Genomic DNA, 16598 nt, shown 5'->3' on the forward strand with positions numbered 1-16598 from the left:
TGTTAATCTATCTTCAGTGACATCCACTCGAACCTGGGACAAGTCCAAATGAACACTCAGATTTCCTGTGCTCCTCCAGCTCAATTAACCCAGTTCGCATCTTGCGACGGGCCACATTTTTATTTTAAAATATATCCTGTTGGGCTTGGGCCATAAGTTATGTATTCACCAACTTTGCCATTAACAGCAAAAATTAGTTGCAAGAAAATGAACCAGACATTTACAACTGAACATTTTAAACCATATCATTTAAAACTAGGTGTAAAGGGACTTCTTCTCCGAGTGGGTGATGAAGCTCTGGAATTCCCTGCTCTCACCCTCAAGGAGGATTGCTAAATCATTAGGAATAATTCAGTCATAGAAAAGTACAGCACAGAAACAGGCCCTTCGACCCATCTAGTCCTTGCCGAACCATTTAAATTGCTTTCTCCCATTGACCTGTACCGGGACCATAGTCCTCCATACCCCTACCATTCACATACTATTACTGATCCAGTTGGACTATAGATGTTAACCCCATTCTCTTGCTTTTTCCCTGTAACTTTTCACACCCTGACTAATCAAGAACCTGTCTTCCTTCGCCTTAAATACTCCCAATGACTTGGCTTCCCCAGCTCTCTGTGGCAACGATTTCCACAGAGTCACAACCATATGACTGAAGAAATTCCTCCTTATCTCGGTTTTAAAGGGCCACCCATCTATTCTGAGGCTGTGCCCTCTGGTCCTAGGCTCCCCCACTACTGGAAACTTCCACTCCATGTCCACTCAGAATCTGAATCAGAATCAGGTTTATTATCAGTGACATATATCTTGAAATTTGGGCCGCTGCAGTACAGTGCAATATGCTATTCAATATTCTGTACATTTCTCTGAAAAATCCCCCGTATCTTGCTAAACTCCGAGTTCAGGCCCAGAGCCATCAAGCATTCCTCGTACGTTAACCCTTTTATGCCTGGGATCCACTCTTGAAAAGCTCTCCTCAACCTGCTCCAAATCCAGCACAGCAGTTCTCAGAGAGGGAAAATAAACCAGCCATTATCGAATGGCAGAGCAGACTTTATAAAACTCTGGTTTGGCCACATCTGGAGCACTGCATTCAGTTCTGGAGCATGGCTCTGAACGAGAGGCTGGATAAACTTGGGTGGTGGCAGCAGAGGCAGAGGGGAGGTCTGATGCAGGTTTACATGATTACGAGAGGCATAGACCCCTGGGTAGGGATGTCTAATACCAGAGGGCATGCATTGAAGGTGCGGGGGGTAGGTGTTTTACTCGGAGAGTGGTGGATGCCTGGAATGTGGTGGTAGAGGCAAATACATTGAAGGCTTTTTGGAGGCATTTGGATGGATATGGACATGGTGTAGGTGGGAGGGATTAGTGTTTGGGTGATTTTGATTTGCTTTTTACTTGGCTTGGCACAACATTGTGGACTGAATGGCCTGTCCCTGTGCTGTACTCTATGTTCTAATTGATGGGCTGAATGGCCTGATTCTGCTCCTACGTCTTGTGGTCTTCTCCAAGGTTTCTTCTGGGTCCTCCAGTTTCGTCCCACCTCCCACAGACATGCAGGGTCATTGGGTTAATAGGTCTGCTTAAAAATGCCCCCAAGCATGTGGATGAGGGGTAGAATATGGGGCGAGGGGGGGGGGGTCAGAAGTTGGTGAGAATGTGGGATTAGAGTAAATGGGTGGTTAGTGGGTTGGCACAGAATTGGAGGAATGAAGGGCCACTTCCTGAGGCTGACAGTCCTGAAGGCGTGCCATGAGATGTGTTAACGATCAGGTTCACGTGCTCTTTCGGATAAATGGAAGAGATGCCCATGCTGGGCGAAGAGCAGTATCAGGCTCACTATTCATTCCTGTTCCCATGGCCCCCCCAGTTAGCGTCAGCCACCCGATACAGTTTCTGCCGCTGTCTGTAAGAAGTTGGTACGCTCTCCCCATGGCCACATGGGTTTCTCCAGTGTTCCAGTTTCCTCCCACAGTCCAAAGACGTACCGGTTGGTAGGTCACACGGGTGTAATTGGGTGGTACAGAAGGACATGTTACAGTGCTGCATCTCTAACTCTAAATTAATGATTATTGAATAGTCCCTTAGACTGTTAAGATGGATTCTTGCACATTATTATCTGTCTGCACTGCCCTGTCTCTGTAACCGTAACATTTTATTCTGCAATCTGTTATTGTTTTCCCTGTACTGCCTCTGGATGCTTTGCATGCTGTCTAATGCCCTTCACTCTGCCTCAGAACCTCTGTCAATTAGAAACACATGCCCCCAGTAGTTTCAACTATGTTAAATGAGGGATTGGTTAGTCATCAATCAGTGTTTGGCGGCTCTTCAAATTAGCTTTGAAGGAGCTTTTTGATGCATCTTGCAGCCTCAGTTTTACACAATATCTGATGGCACGGTAGCACAGGGTTAGTGCAATCATCAACTGGGGTTCAATTCCACTTCTGTCTTAAGGAGTTTCTGCATTTCCCCCATGACTAAGTGGGTTTCCTCTGAGTGCACCTGTTTCTTCCCATTTTCCAAAGACGTACGGGTTAGGATTAGTAAGTTGTTAGCACCAGAATCGTGCTAACTCTTGCTTTCCCCCAGTATAATCCTCAGACTGTGGGTCATTGGCACAAGTGACACATTTCACTATATGTTTCGATGGACCTGTGACAAATAAAGGGAATCTTTATCTGATCTCAGGAATATTTCTCACCTCACGGCAGTCTTCTCTCATACTATACCGGGAAATATTGTACAGTGCTAATCAATAACATTCTGATTCAAAGACCAGAATATCATTCAGTCGATGTTTCCGGCTGTGACCCTTCATCAGGACGGTTTATTCCTCTCCATAGATGTTACTTGACCTGCTGAGTTCCTCCAGCGTGTTGCTATCGATCTGCGGAATCTCTTTGTTTAGAATATTATTCAAGGAACCAGGGCTGGGAGTAGGGACTGTAACCATGAACCCCTCCACTTGGTAGGATTCCAGGTCCATTGACTGGATCTCCTGTGCCATTGCCTTGGTTACCCGTTGATTCTCAAGATCAGGCATTGCCTTTACACTGCAGATGAGCTCCAAGAGGTATCACTGCAAGGGGGTTGTGACTGGTTACATCGCAGCTTCCAATCGGGGTGTGGAAGGGTGTGGTTAATGACACGGAGCTCACTTTATCTGCAGGAAGCAGAGATCTGAGAGTCCAAACCAGGGTTCGGTTAGCCAACTTCCCGAGTAGACGCGATGCTATCACAGGGCAGTGAAAATGGCCGCACACAGTACCGGGCAGTGAGCAGGAACAGTCCAAGGGTTGAACGTGGTCTCAGAAGACATGTTACCACATCATGAGTATTGTCTAACTGTGTCTTTCCTGTAATACCATGGGCTCTTATCTTGTCAGGCAGCCTCACGGGTGACACCTTGTCAAAGGCCTTCTGAAAATCCAAGTACACAACGTTCACCAATTCTCCATTGTCTAACCTGCTTGTTATTTCCAATAGATTTGACAGACAAGATTCTCCCTTAAGGAAACTGGCCTACCTTATCATGCACCTCCAATTTGCCGAAACCACGTCCTAATCGACTCCATAACCACTGAGGTCAGGCTATCTGGTCTATAATTTCCTTTCTTCTGCCTCCCTCCCTTCTTTAAGAGTGGAGTGACGTTTGCAATTTTCCAGTGCTCAGGATCCATTCCAGATTCTGGTGATCCTTAAAAGATCATTACTAATGCCTCCACAACCTCTTCAGCTACCTCTTTCAGTACCCTGTGGTGCACACCATCTGGTCCAGGTGACTTACCTACCTTCAGACCTTTCAGTTTCTTAAGCACTTTCTCCTTAGTAATAGCAACTGCACTCACTTCTGGCCCCGACACAATCACATTTCTAGTATTCTGCTAGTGTCTTCCACAGTGAAGACTGATACAAAAAACTTATTAAGTTCCTCTGTCATTTCTTTGTCCCCCATTATGAACCTGCTACCGTCATTTTCCAGTGCTCCGATATCCACTCTCGTCTCTCTTTTACTCTTCATAAGAGAAGCTGTAGCAACTCATTCCACACTCTCACCACCTTCTGAGTGAAGTAGTTCCCCTTAAACACTTCAGTGTTCAACCTTGACCCATGACCTCTAGTTCTAGTCTCACCTCAACTTGAGGGAGAAAAAGCCTCTACAGAGGAAATGTAGTACAGGCAGACATTAAGATGCAAGGGCATAGCGAGGTAAATTGAAATTGAGATTCAGATATCTATACTGTATATGTCACACGTACAACAAAACATACAGTGAAATGTGTCAGTTGTGTTAACAACCAACACACCCAATGATGTGCTGGGGACACTCCACGAATGTCACCACACATTCCGGTGCCAATGAAACAGGCCCACCACGTTCAGTAGAACACTACGCCGCCAATATAGAACAGCAACAAATCAACAGGAAAACCAGACCCTTTCACACCCCACCAACCCCTCTGAAAGTCAAAAGTTCATCAAACCTGTACGTAGAATTTAAAAAGTCCTAAACGATGGAAGTCCCGAGAGCTGGAGGGGAGAGCACGATGGAGAAAAGGTGGAGGGAAAACAACAAAGGAGAGGGAGACGGAAGAGTCTGTGTCAGCCTGCAGACGAACAGTTAGCAAACTTCCTGCTGGGACTGGGATTGCTTGCCAAGTTTATTATTTAGATCCCCCCCGGGGGCGGGGGTGGTGGAAGGGGGTGTCTGCTATTCGCAGACAGTAATCCCTCAAACCCGCCTTCTTCCTGACTGCCTGCCAGTCTTCCAGGGGACATGTTCTTGCCCGGCTAACCTTGGGGAAAGAGGACACAGTGTCCACGGGCACCATGGAGGTGTTCCAGGACCATTGAGGATGGCAGGAGAGAGAGTGCCTCAGAGATGAGGAAGGGAATATTTTAACTTAATTTTTGTTGTTCATTGTCAAACTTTATTGTAACTCAATGTAGTATGTATCACTTCAATCACAAGACCATAAGACATAGGAGAAGAATTAGGCCATTTGGCCCATTGAGTGTGCTTCGCCATTTCATCATGGCTGATCCAATTTTCCTCTCACCCACAATCTACTGCCTGCTCCTTGTATCCTTAATGCCCTGACCAATCAAAATCTATCAACCTCTGCCTTAAATATACATTAAGACTTGGCCCCCACAACTGCCTGTGGCAAAGAATTCCATGGATTCACCACTTCTGCTTAAAGAAATCCCTCCTCATCTCTGTTCTAAAAGGATACCCCTCTATTCTGAGGCTGTTGTCTCTTGTCTTAGACTCTCCCACTATAGGAACCATGCTCTCCATATCTGCTCTATCAAGACCTTTCACCATTCGATAGGTTTCAATGAGGTCACCCTTCATTCTTCTGAATTCCAGTGAATACAGACCCAGAGCCATCAAACGCTCTTCATGTGAGAAGCCATTCAATCCTGGAATCATTTTCGTGAACCTCCTTTGAACCCTCTGCAGTGTCAGCACATCCTTTTGAAGATAAGGAGCCCAAAACTGCTCACAATACTCCAAGTGAGGCCTCACCAGTGTTGATAAATGCTCATTATTACATCTTTGCTTTGATTTGCCTTCCTTAACACAGTCTCATCCTGCAAATTGACCTTTACGGAATCTTGCACAAGGACACCCAAGTCCCTTTGCACTTCAGTTCTTTGTGTTTTCTCTGCACTTAGAAAAGTCACCACTTTCTTCTATCAAAGTGCATGACCATACTTCTTGACAGTTTTTCATCTGCCATTTCTTTATCCATTCTCCTAACCTGTCTAAGTCCTTCTGTAGCCTCACTGCTTCCTCAAAACCACCTGCCCCTCCATCTATCTTCACACCGTCTGCAAACTTTGTAACAATGCCATCAATTCCATCATCCAAATCATTGACAAATAATGTAAAAAGAATCGATTATAACACAGACCTCTGTGGAAGATCACTAGTCACTGGCAGCCAGCCAGAAAAGGCTCCCTTTATTCCCACTCTTTGCCTCCTACCAATCAGCCACCATTTTGTCCATGCTAGGATCTTTCCTGTAATACCATGGGTTTGTAGCTTATTAAGCAGCCTCATGTGTGGCACCTTGTCAAAGGCCTTCTGAAAATCCAAGTATATAACATCAACCAATTCTCCAAAAGATGAGGTATGAAGGTAAGCTAGCCAAGAATATAAAGGAGGACAGTAAAAGTTTCTTTAGGTATGTGAAGAGGAAAAAATTAGTTAAGACCAAAGTTGGGCCCTTGAAAACAGAAATGGGTGAATTTATTATCGGGAACGAGGAAATGGTAGATGAGTTGAACAGGTACTTTGGATCTGTCTTCACTAGGGAAGACACAAACAATCTCACAGATGTAATGGTGGCCAAAGGACCTAGGGTAATGGAGGAGCTGAAGGAAATTCACATTAGGCAAAAAATGGTGTTGAGTAGACTGATGGGACTGAAAGCTAATAAATCCCCAGGGCCTGATGATCTGCATCCCAGGGTACTTAAAGAGGTGGCTCTAGAAATCGTGGACGCATTGGTAATCATTTTCCAATGTTCTATAGATTCAGGATCATTTCCTGTGAATTGGAGGGTAGCTAATGTTATCCCACTTTTTAAGAAAGGAGGGAGAGAGAAAGCAGGGAATTATAGACCAGTTAGTCTGACATCAGTGGTGGGGAAGATGCTGGAGTCAATTATAAAAGATGAAATAACAGCACATTTGGATAGCAGTAACAGGATCAGTCCGATTCAGCATGGATTTACAAAGGGGGAAATCATGCTTGACTAATCTTCTGGAATTTTTTGAGGATGTAACTATGAAAATGGACAAGGGAGAGCCAGTGGATGTGGTGTACCTGGACTTTCAGAAAGCCTTTGATAAGTCCCACATTGGAGATTAGTGGGCAAGATTAGAGCACATGGTATTGGGGGTAGGGTACTAACATGGATAGAAAATTGGTTGGCAGACAGGAAACAAAGAGTAGAAATTAACAGGTCCCTTTCAGAATGGCAGGCAGTGACTAGTGGGGTACCACAAGGCTCGGTGCTGGGACCGCAGCTATTTACAATATACATTAATGATTTAGATGAAAGGATTAAAAGTAACATTAGCAAATTTGCAGATGACACAAAGCTGGGTGGCAGTGTGAAATGTCAGGAGGATGTTATGAGAATGCTGGGTGACCTGGACAGATTGGGTGAGTGGGCAGATGCATGGCATATGCAGTTTAATGTGGATAAATGTGAGGTTATCCACTTTGGTGGCAAGAACAGGAAGGCAGATTACTATCTGAATGGTGTCAAGTTAGGAAAAGGTGAAGTACAACGAGTTCTAGGTGTCCTTGTTCATCAGTCACTGAAAATAAGCATGCAGGTACAGCAGGCAATGAAGAAAGCTAATGGCATGTTGGCCTTCATAACAAGGGCAGTTGAGTATAGGAGCAAAGAGGTCCTTCTGCATTTGTAAAGGGCCCTGGTGAGACCACACCTGGAGTATTGTGTTCAGTTTTAGTCTCCAAATTTGAGGAAGGCCATTCTTGCTATTGAGGGAGTGCAGCGTAGGTTCACAAGGTTAATTCCCGGGATGGCGGGACTGTCATATGTTGAAAAATTGGAGCGAATGGGCTTGTATACACTGGAATTTAGAAGGATGAGAGGGGATCTGATTGAAACATATAAGATTATTAAGGGATTGGACACATTAAAGGCAGGAAACATCAAGTCAAGTCAACTTTTATTGTCATTTCGACCATAACTGCTGGTACAGTGCATAGTAAAAATGAGACATGTTCCCGATGTTGGGGGAGTCCAGAACCAGAGGCCACAGTTTAAGAATAAGGGGTAAGCCATTTAGAACAGAGTTGAGGAAAACCTTTTTCACCCAGAGAGTTGTGGATCTGTGGAATGCTCTGCCTCAGAAGGCAGTGGAGGCCAATTCTCTGGATTCTTTCAAGAAAGAGTTAGATAGAGCTCTTATAGATAGCGGAGTCAAGGGATATGGGGAGAAGGTAGGAACAGGGTACTGATTGTGGATGATCAGCCATGATCACAGTGAATGGTGGTGCTGGCTTGAAGGGCTGAATGGCCTATTTCTGCACCTATTGTCTATTGTTTATGCTGCTTGTTATGTCTTCAAAGAATTGCAACAGATTTGTCAGGCAAGATTTTCCCTTAAGGAAACCATGCTAACTACGGCCTATGTTATCAGATGCTTACAAGTACCCAGAGACCTCATCCTTAGTAATGAACTCAAACATCTTCCCAAGCACTGAGATCAGACTAACTGGCCTATAATTTCCTTTCTTCGGCCTCTCTCCCTTCTTGAAGAGTGGAGTTACATTTGCAATTTTCCAGTCTTCCAGAACGATTCTAGTGATTCTTGAAAGATCATTACTAATGCCTCCATGACCTCTTCAGCCTTCTTTGCATAACTCTGGGGTGTACACCATCTGGTCCAGGTGACTTATCTACTTTCAGACCTTCCAGTTTCTCAAGAAACTTCTCCCTAGTCATGGTAACTTCACACTCTTCACTATGAAAATCCAGATTTGTCCAGATAGTGTATCTGGATTTTCATAAGGCCTTTGTCAAGGTGCAGTACATGAGGCTCCTTGACAAGCTAAGAGTCTGTGGTAATACAGTAAAGATACTACCATGGATAGAAGACTGGCTGATTAGCAGGAGACAAAGAATGGGAATAAAAGGGGGCCAATTCTGGTTGGATGCTGATGGCATGTGGTGTTCCACAGGGGTCGGTATTGGGACTGCTTCCTTTCATGTATACGTCAATGATTTGTATGAAGGAATTGATGGCTTTGTGGCAAGATACAAAGCTAGAAGAGGGGCGGGTCGTGTTGAAGAAGCAGGATGTCTGCAGAAGGACTGAGATTGGGAGAATCAGCAAAGTAGCAGATGGAATATTGTGTATGGAAGTGAATGGTCATGCACTTTAGTAGAAGGAATAAAGGTGTATACTACTTTCTAAACAAGGAATAAATTGGAAAATCAGAGGTGTAACGGACTTGGCATCCTTGTACAGCGTTCTCTAAAAGTTAATTTGTAGGTTGAGTCGGTGATAAGGAATGCAAATGCAATGTTAGCATTCATTTCAAGGGGACTAGATTACTAGAGAAAGGATGTAATGCTGAGGTTTTATAAGGCATTGGTCCGACTGCATGGAGTACTATGATCGGTTTAGGTCCTCTTATCTAAGAAAAGAGAGTCCAGAGGAGGTTCACGAGAATAATTCCAGGACTGAAAGAGTTAACGTATGAGTAGAGTTTGTTGGCTCTGGGCCTATACTTGCTGGAGCTTAGTAAAACGATGGGGATTTGAGAAGATGGCATGTCCTGGGCGATTGGGTCCTTAATGATGAATGCTGCCTTTCTGACAGATGGCCTTTTGAAAATGGCCTCAATGCTGGGGAGGCTAGTGCCCATGATGCAGCTGGGTGAGTTGACAACCCTCTGCAGCCTCTTCCGATCCCGTGCAGTGGCCCCTCCATACCGGATGGTGATGCAACCAGTCAGATCGCTCTTCACGGTCCACCTACAGACATTTCTACTCGGTGAAAATGACTCTTCCATAACCTCTCTCAGGTTTCTCTGCAAGTAAGCTTTTCATTGCACCAGTGCACACAAGTATTCATGCAGATGACAAAACACTCAGCTTTAAGGCCTGTCCTCTGTCTCCGCCGCTCCAGTGAAAACAACCCACGTTTGTCCCACCTCTCCATATTGCTCCTACTCTCTAATCCAGGCAGCATCCTGGTGAACCTCTTCTGCACCCTTTCCAAAGCCTCCACATCCATTCTGTAATAGGGTCACCAGACTTGCACACAGAGCTGCCCAACCAAAGTTTTATTCAACTGCAATGAGACATCTTGATCCTAATATTTATTGTCTTGACTAATGAAAGCAAGCATGCCGCAAGCCTTCTTTACCACTCTATCAACCTGCTGCCGATGCTCAGGGAGCTATGGACCTCAACTCCAAGATCCCTCTGTACATCAATGCTATTAAGAGTTCTGCCATTAACCATATACACTCAGTGGCCACTTTATTAGGTACGCCTGCTCATTAAAAGCATGCAGGTATCATCAAGAGGTTCAGACCAAACATCAGAATGAGGGAGAGGTGCCATCTGAGTGATGTTGACCGTGGAGTGATTGTTGGTGCCAGATGGGGTGGTCTGAGTATCTCAGAAACAGCTGATCCTTTGGGATTTTCACACACAGGTCTCTAGAGTTTACAGAGGATTGTGCAAAAAAATAAAAGACATTAAGTGGCGGTTCTGTGGACAAAAATAGCTTATAATGAGAGAAGTCAGAGAAGAATGGCCAGGCTGGTTCAAGCTGACAGGACGGCAAAGTGTGGGAACCCAGGGAAGTGACCGAGTGGGTTTCCTCCAGGTGCTCTGGTTTCCTCCACATGTTACAACAGTGGTGTGCAGAGGAGCATCTCTGAATGGACAGCATGTCGAACCTTGAAGTGGACGGGCCACAGCAGCAGAAGACCATGAGTATATACAATCAGTGGCCACTTTATTAGGTACAGGGGTGCCTAATAAAGTAGCCATCGACTGTACGTTACCTTCCATTGGTCCTCACACGTCCCAATGTCAAACTCTTTGCATGGTCTCTTCACACAGCGTCTTCTCCAGATTGTGAAATTATTCCAAGCTCACTGTCTGAGACAGAAGCTATGTTGACATTTTATATTAGACTAAAGAAGCAGCTGCATTGGGCACAATTTGGATCATTTGCCATCAGACCGTGTAATTGGGCCCGTCTCCTTCACTTAACTTACACACGTGGAAAGGCGGTTTAACATTAAGTTGGGAACAGAATATTTAGTCTCTGGTGCAATCTGAGAATCTGAAAAGGTCAACAAGAGCAGACTGAAGATGTGATAAAACTTACCTCACCCAGCAAAATTATATTTAGAAAGACTCGGTCTACACACCAAGCGATGGTATAACAACCTGCGATCAATAGCTGGGTATATTTTAATCTGCTGTAGGATTTAAGATTTAGTGATAATTATTTGACACAGTTATCAAATACTTGAAACACCACAATGACTCTGTGTGCAGTGGCAGTGAATATTGGGCAAAAGTAAACCCCAGCCGTAAATCATAGAGCACTAAACCAAAGAAACAGACCCTTTGGCAAATCTAATCCTTGCTGAGTTATCGTTCTCGAACAAGAGAAAGTCTGCAGTCGCTGGAGATCCGAGCAACACACACACAATGCTGGAGGAACTCAGCAGGCCAGGCAGCATCTGTGGAGAGAAGTACGGTCGACGTTTTGGGCCAAAACTCTTCGCCAGGACTGGGGGAAAATATGCTGAGGAGTAGGTTTAAAAGGTTGGAGGGAGGGGAGAGAGAAACATGAGGTGACAGGTGAAACCTGAAGGGGGAGGGGATGAAGCAAAGAGCTGGGAAATTGGTGAAAGAGACAGAAGGACATGGAAGAAGGAAAAAGGTGGGGTGGGGGGGTGCAAGAGGGAGGCGATGGGCAGATAAGAAGGTGAGAGAGGGAAAAGGGGATGGGAAAAGGGGTTGCTGGAGGCATTACTGGAAGTTAGAGAAATCGATGCTCTTTCATTGGTTCCATTATGGTTATTATATTGTTATGGATTTATTGAGAATGCCTGCAAGAAAATGAATCTCAGTGTTGTATATGATGACGTATATGTACTTTGATAATAAATTTACTGTGAACTTTGAAATCAAGCCTGAATCCAGCACTTTCACTGGCACCTCGTTCCACATTCTCAGCACACTCTGAGTGAAGAAGCTCCCCTCAGGTTTCCCTTAACCCCTGACCTCAAATTGTAGTCACACCCAACCTTAATGGAAAAAACCCACTTGCATTTACCATATCTGTACCCCTCATAAATTTGTATACCTCTAGCAAATCACCCCTCAGTCTCCCACGCTCCGGGCAGTAACCTGTGATTCTCAAATTTTCTGGAGATCCCAAGAGGCATAGACAGAGTGGACAGCCAATGTGTTTTTCCCAGGCCGACAACAGCCAATACCAGAGGACATCATTTCAGCTGAGTGGACCAAAGCCTAGGGCTAATATCAGATGCAAGTCTTTCTTAAGAAAACACAGAATGGTGGGTTCCTGGAACACGCTACCAGCGTGGGTATAGAGGCTGATGAGAGACTTTTCAGAGACATAGACGTAAGAAAAATGGAGGGCAAAGGGCTGTGTAGGAGGGAAGTGTTAGATTGATTGTGAAGAGCATTAAAAGGTTGGCAGAACACCCTGGATCAAATAGCTGACACTGTATTTATACAGTCGCATGTTCTATGTTTATGTAGGGTGAGAACTTAACCCATTACAGATCAGAGTAGAACATGGCTTTCAATTCTATTGTTACATTTCTTTCTGGGAATTATAAGGCTGCTCTTCCACCTATCGTGTCCCAGACTATGATGGTGAAGGGGAAGAAGCTATTCCTAAAACACCGTGTGTCACCTCAGTCTCCTGTACCTCCTCCCTGATAGCAGCAATGAGAAGAGGGCATGTTCCGGATCGCGACACCACCGTGGATACTCTAGGCACAATAAATAAGGCCAGAGGATTTGCACACGAATGTCTGCCTCACCAGGAAGACTGTTTTGTGGCCAGGATGGTGGGTGTGGGAGTTTCTCTTTGCTTCCTACCAAAGTGAATAACCTTCTCTCTCTCTCATCCTTCAAACAACCCTTTATTTCTGTAAACATTATTACCCAAGTGGTGCTCTTCCACACAGCACCTTTACCAATCTAATCACAAAATCCATACCAAATTACATCCACCTTCTCAAACCACAAGGGACACCATCAAAAGGTTATTTTATTAAATGCTTTCCCTCCTACAAAAACATGTTGACACTATAAACACATGAAACTCTAAACACTCTGGTAAACATCCTAAGTAACATGATTCAACATTTTTACAGCAACCTACACCATACCCACAGGTTAGGGCAGCACTATAACACCATGGTTAGCATAATCGCTTTACAGAGCAAGCGATCATGGTTCGATTCCCGCCGCTGTCTGTAAGTTCACCCCATGACTGCATGAGTTTTCGCCACATTCCAAGGGTATACAGGTTGGGTTAGAGAGCTGGGGGCATTCTATGTAGTCGCCAGAAGTGTAGCAACACTTGTGGGCTGCCCTCAGCACAATCCTCACCCATTTGATTTTATGCAAATGATGCATTTCACTGAATGTCTCGATGAACCTGTGACAAATTAATCTTTATCTTATCTTTACAGACCAGCTCATTACAACAGTGCATTGGGGGAAGACGAGGGAAAACAATAACAGAATGCAGAATAAAGTGTTACTGTTACGGAGAAGGTGCAGTGCAGGTAGACAATGAGATGCAGGATCATAAGTTAGTTAGTATCCTGGAGTATGAGTATGAGGTATAAGGACGTTGAGGCTCTGGAGAGGATGCAGACGAGGTTCGCCAGGGTGCTGCCTGGATTAGAGGGCATGTGCTATAACGAGAGGTTGGAGTTTATTTTGGAGGCAGAGCCAAGTTAAGATGGCGCTAAACAGCGACTCCCTTCCTTGCATCTTCAGAAACAGCTCTATTTCCATCTTTAATATCTTTATTGCCTTTCAGGGTTCTTTTAAAGACCCTGACCTGCAGTTAAATGCTGAATTCGGTTCCTTCCGGGAATGGAACCCATTCTCGGGGTTTCAGGACTGGCTGTTGTTCGGCACGCCAAGGATTCGGCCTGAAAGTCCGGCTCGGATTTGGAAGCCTAGGATCTCGGGGGATCGAGGGGCGGTGTCACGTCAGGAGACCCGTGTGTCATCGGGGGAGTCGGAAAATCTACAGCTGTGTGCCCAAACACCTGAGATCTTTGAGTTCTTTGGGAACAGAGCTCGGAAAAAGCGCCGTAACGAACTTTTAACATCGTAAACCAGCCAGTTGTTTGTTATGTCTTCCCGCTCGTTGGGAAAAACGGGGACACCTCCTTCTCCCTTATGAGGGAGAGAGAGAGCCTGTGGTATGTCGAATGCTGGGTGAAACACAAAGTCTTTGGAATACTGCAAGTCTGTGTCTTTGCTGTTGCTTTGCTCACACTTGAGTGCTCGGTGGTGGGTGCTGATTTTTTTTGCCTGTGGAGGGAGGGGGGGGATTGTTGCTTGCTGCCGCTTACACACGGGAGGGAGGGGAGCTGCGGGGGGTACTTTGGGGTTCTTACGTTTAACTGTCACTCATTCTTTGGGGCACTCCTGTTTTTGTGGATGTTTGCGAAGAAAAAGCATTTTGGCACGTATATTGTTCTGGACCTTGGAACCTTTAGACAAACTCGGGTTGCTTTCTCTGGAATGTCAGAGTCTGAGGGGAGGCCTGATATAGGTTCATGAGATTATAAGAGGCATAAATGGAGGAGAGACAGCATCTTTCTCCCAAGGGTCAAAATACCAAATATCAAAGGGTATGCATTTAAGACAAAACGAGACAATTTCATAGGAGATGTGAAGGGCAATTTTTTTAAAAACAGAGGTTAGTGGATGTCTGGAATGCACTGCCCAACCAATGGGAGAGGCAGATACATCAGGGACTTTAAGGGATGTTTGGATAGGCACATGAATGTGAGGAAAGTGTAAGGTTGTAGACGTTGTCTGGGTAGAAGAGAATAGTTAACCATTTGACTGTTAATTTAATTGTGGACGAAGGGTCTGTTCCTGTGTTGTACTGGTCCACATTCCATGTTCTATGTTCAAACAGTGATCGGATTAGTAGCACACTATCTCCTTTCTTCTCATTCCATGAACTGCGGTTAAACTTGCTTCTTTGCAGAATGGTCTGCTGGGACCTTTCCAGAATCTAAGGCTCTTTGGAAAATTACAACTGCTATCCTGGCACGTAGACCAGCTTGCCCACGGATTTTTTTTCCCATTTAGTCAATATGATTTCTTTCTTAGTGAACTTAAAGTCATAGAGTAATACAGCATGAGTACAGGCCCTTCGGCCCAACCAATCCATGGTGCCCACCCAGCCAGTCCCAATTTCCTGCATTCGGCCCATATCCCTGTCCTTCCATGTACCTATCCATGTATTCCCCCTCTGCTATCAGACTTCTGAATAGACAGCGAACCCATGAACACTATCTCACTATTTTTTAATTTTTTTTGCACTAAATATTTAATTTTGGACAGCCAAGGGCTGATTAAGGATAGTCAGCATGGCTTTGTGCATGGTAGATTGTGTCTAACGAATCTTGTAGAGTTTTTCAAGGAGGTTATCAAGCAAGTAGATGAAGGAAAGGCTGTGGATGTTCTCTACATGGACTTTAGTAAGGCATTTGACAAGGTCCCACATAAGAGGTTAGTTCAGAAGGTTCAGACACTAGGTATCCATGGAGAGTTTGTAAACTAGATTCGAAAGCTGTGTGGGAGAAGACAGAGAGTGGTAGTGGATGATTGCTTCTCAGACTGGAGGCCTGTGACTGGTGGTGTGCCGCAGGGATCTGTGCTGGGACCATTGTTGTTTGTTGTCTATATCAATGATCTAGATGATAATGTAGTAAATTGGATCAGCAAGTTTGCTGATGATACTAAGGCTGGACAGGCGTTGTGGCTTTCAAAGCTTGCAGAGGGATCTGGACCAACTGGAAAAATGGGCCAGAAAATGGCAGATGGAATTTAATGCAGACAAGTGTGAGGTGTTGCATTTTGGAAGGACAAATCAAGGTAGGACATACACAGTAAATGGTAGGGCACTGAGGAGTGCAGAGGAACAAAGGGATTTGGGAGTTCAGATACATAATTCCCTGAAAGTGGTGTCACAGGTAGACAGGGTTTTAAAGAAGGCTTTTGGCATCCTGGCATTCATAAATCAAATTATTGAGTATAGGAGTTGGGATGTTATGGTGAGGTTGTATCAGACATTGGTGAGGCCAGATTTGGAGTATTGTGTGCAGTTCTGGTTACCTAACTATAGGAAGGATATCAGTAAGATTGAAAGAGTGCAGAGAAGATTTACTAGGATGTTGCCGGGTCTTCAGGAGTTGAGTTACAGGAAAAGATTGAACAGATTAGGACTTTATTCCTTGGAGTGTAGAAGAATGAGGGGAGATTTGATAGAGGTTTACAAAATTATCAGGGGTATAGACAGAGTAAATGTGAGTAGGCTCTTTCCACTTAGATTAGGAGAGATAAATACGAGAGGACATGGCTTTAGGGTGAAAGGGGAAAGGTTTAGGGGAACTGGTGGGAGTGTAGAACGAGCTGCCATATGACATGGTAAATGCAGGCTCACTCTTAAGTTTTAAGAAAAAATTGGATAGATATATGGATGGGAGGTCTGGAGGGTTTATGGACTAGGTGCAGGTCAATTGGACTAGCGGAATAAAATTTTGGCACAGAATAGAAGGGCTGAATGGCCTGTTTTCTGTGCTGTAGTGTTTTATGGTTTTATACAGACACATACACACACACACGCACGCACGCGCGCACACACACACACACACACACTTACTGTAATTCACATTTTGCTCTGTTATTATGTATTGCAAGGTTCCAAGGTTGTCAAGCCGAGGAGTGGTAGTGGGGACAAGCTCCCACTACCTAAAAGTGCTCCTCACG

The 16598-nt window shown here is 44.7% G+C and overlaps 1 protein-coding gene and 1 long non-coding RNA gene across 4 annotated transcripts in view; one reads left to right on the forward strand and one right to left on the reverse strand.

Annotated features, from left to right (window-relative positions):
• The window catches only part of LOC140726114 (uncharacterized), a 99783-nt gene that overhangs the window by 54639 nt on the left and 28546 nt on the right, over positions 1–16598 (forward strand). Inside the window, exon 3 of one of the 2 annotated variants that reach the window (XR_012098578.1) lies at positions 13265–13870. The exons of the other annotated variant lie outside the window; for it this stretch is intronic. This is a non-coding gene — a long non-coding RNA (uncharacterized lncRNA). Of the gene's footprint in view, positions 1–13264; positions 13871–16598 lie in introns of those variants that run through there. 2 annotated transcript variants of the gene reach the window in all.
• LOC140726112 (uncharacterized) overlaps positions 1–16598 on the reverse strand; it is a 100176-nt gene that overhangs the window by 40740 nt on the left and 42838 nt on the right. The gene's annotated exons all lie outside the window — the stretch shown is intronic.

This window comes from Hemitrygon akajei, chromosome 4, assembly GCF_048418815.1.
Source record: "Hemitrygon akajei chromosome 4, sHemAka1.3, whole genome shotgun sequence".
Classification (NCBI taxonomy): Eukaryota; Metazoa; Chordata; class Chondrichthyes; order Myliobatiformes; family Dasyatidae; genus Hemitrygon; species Hemitrygon akajei.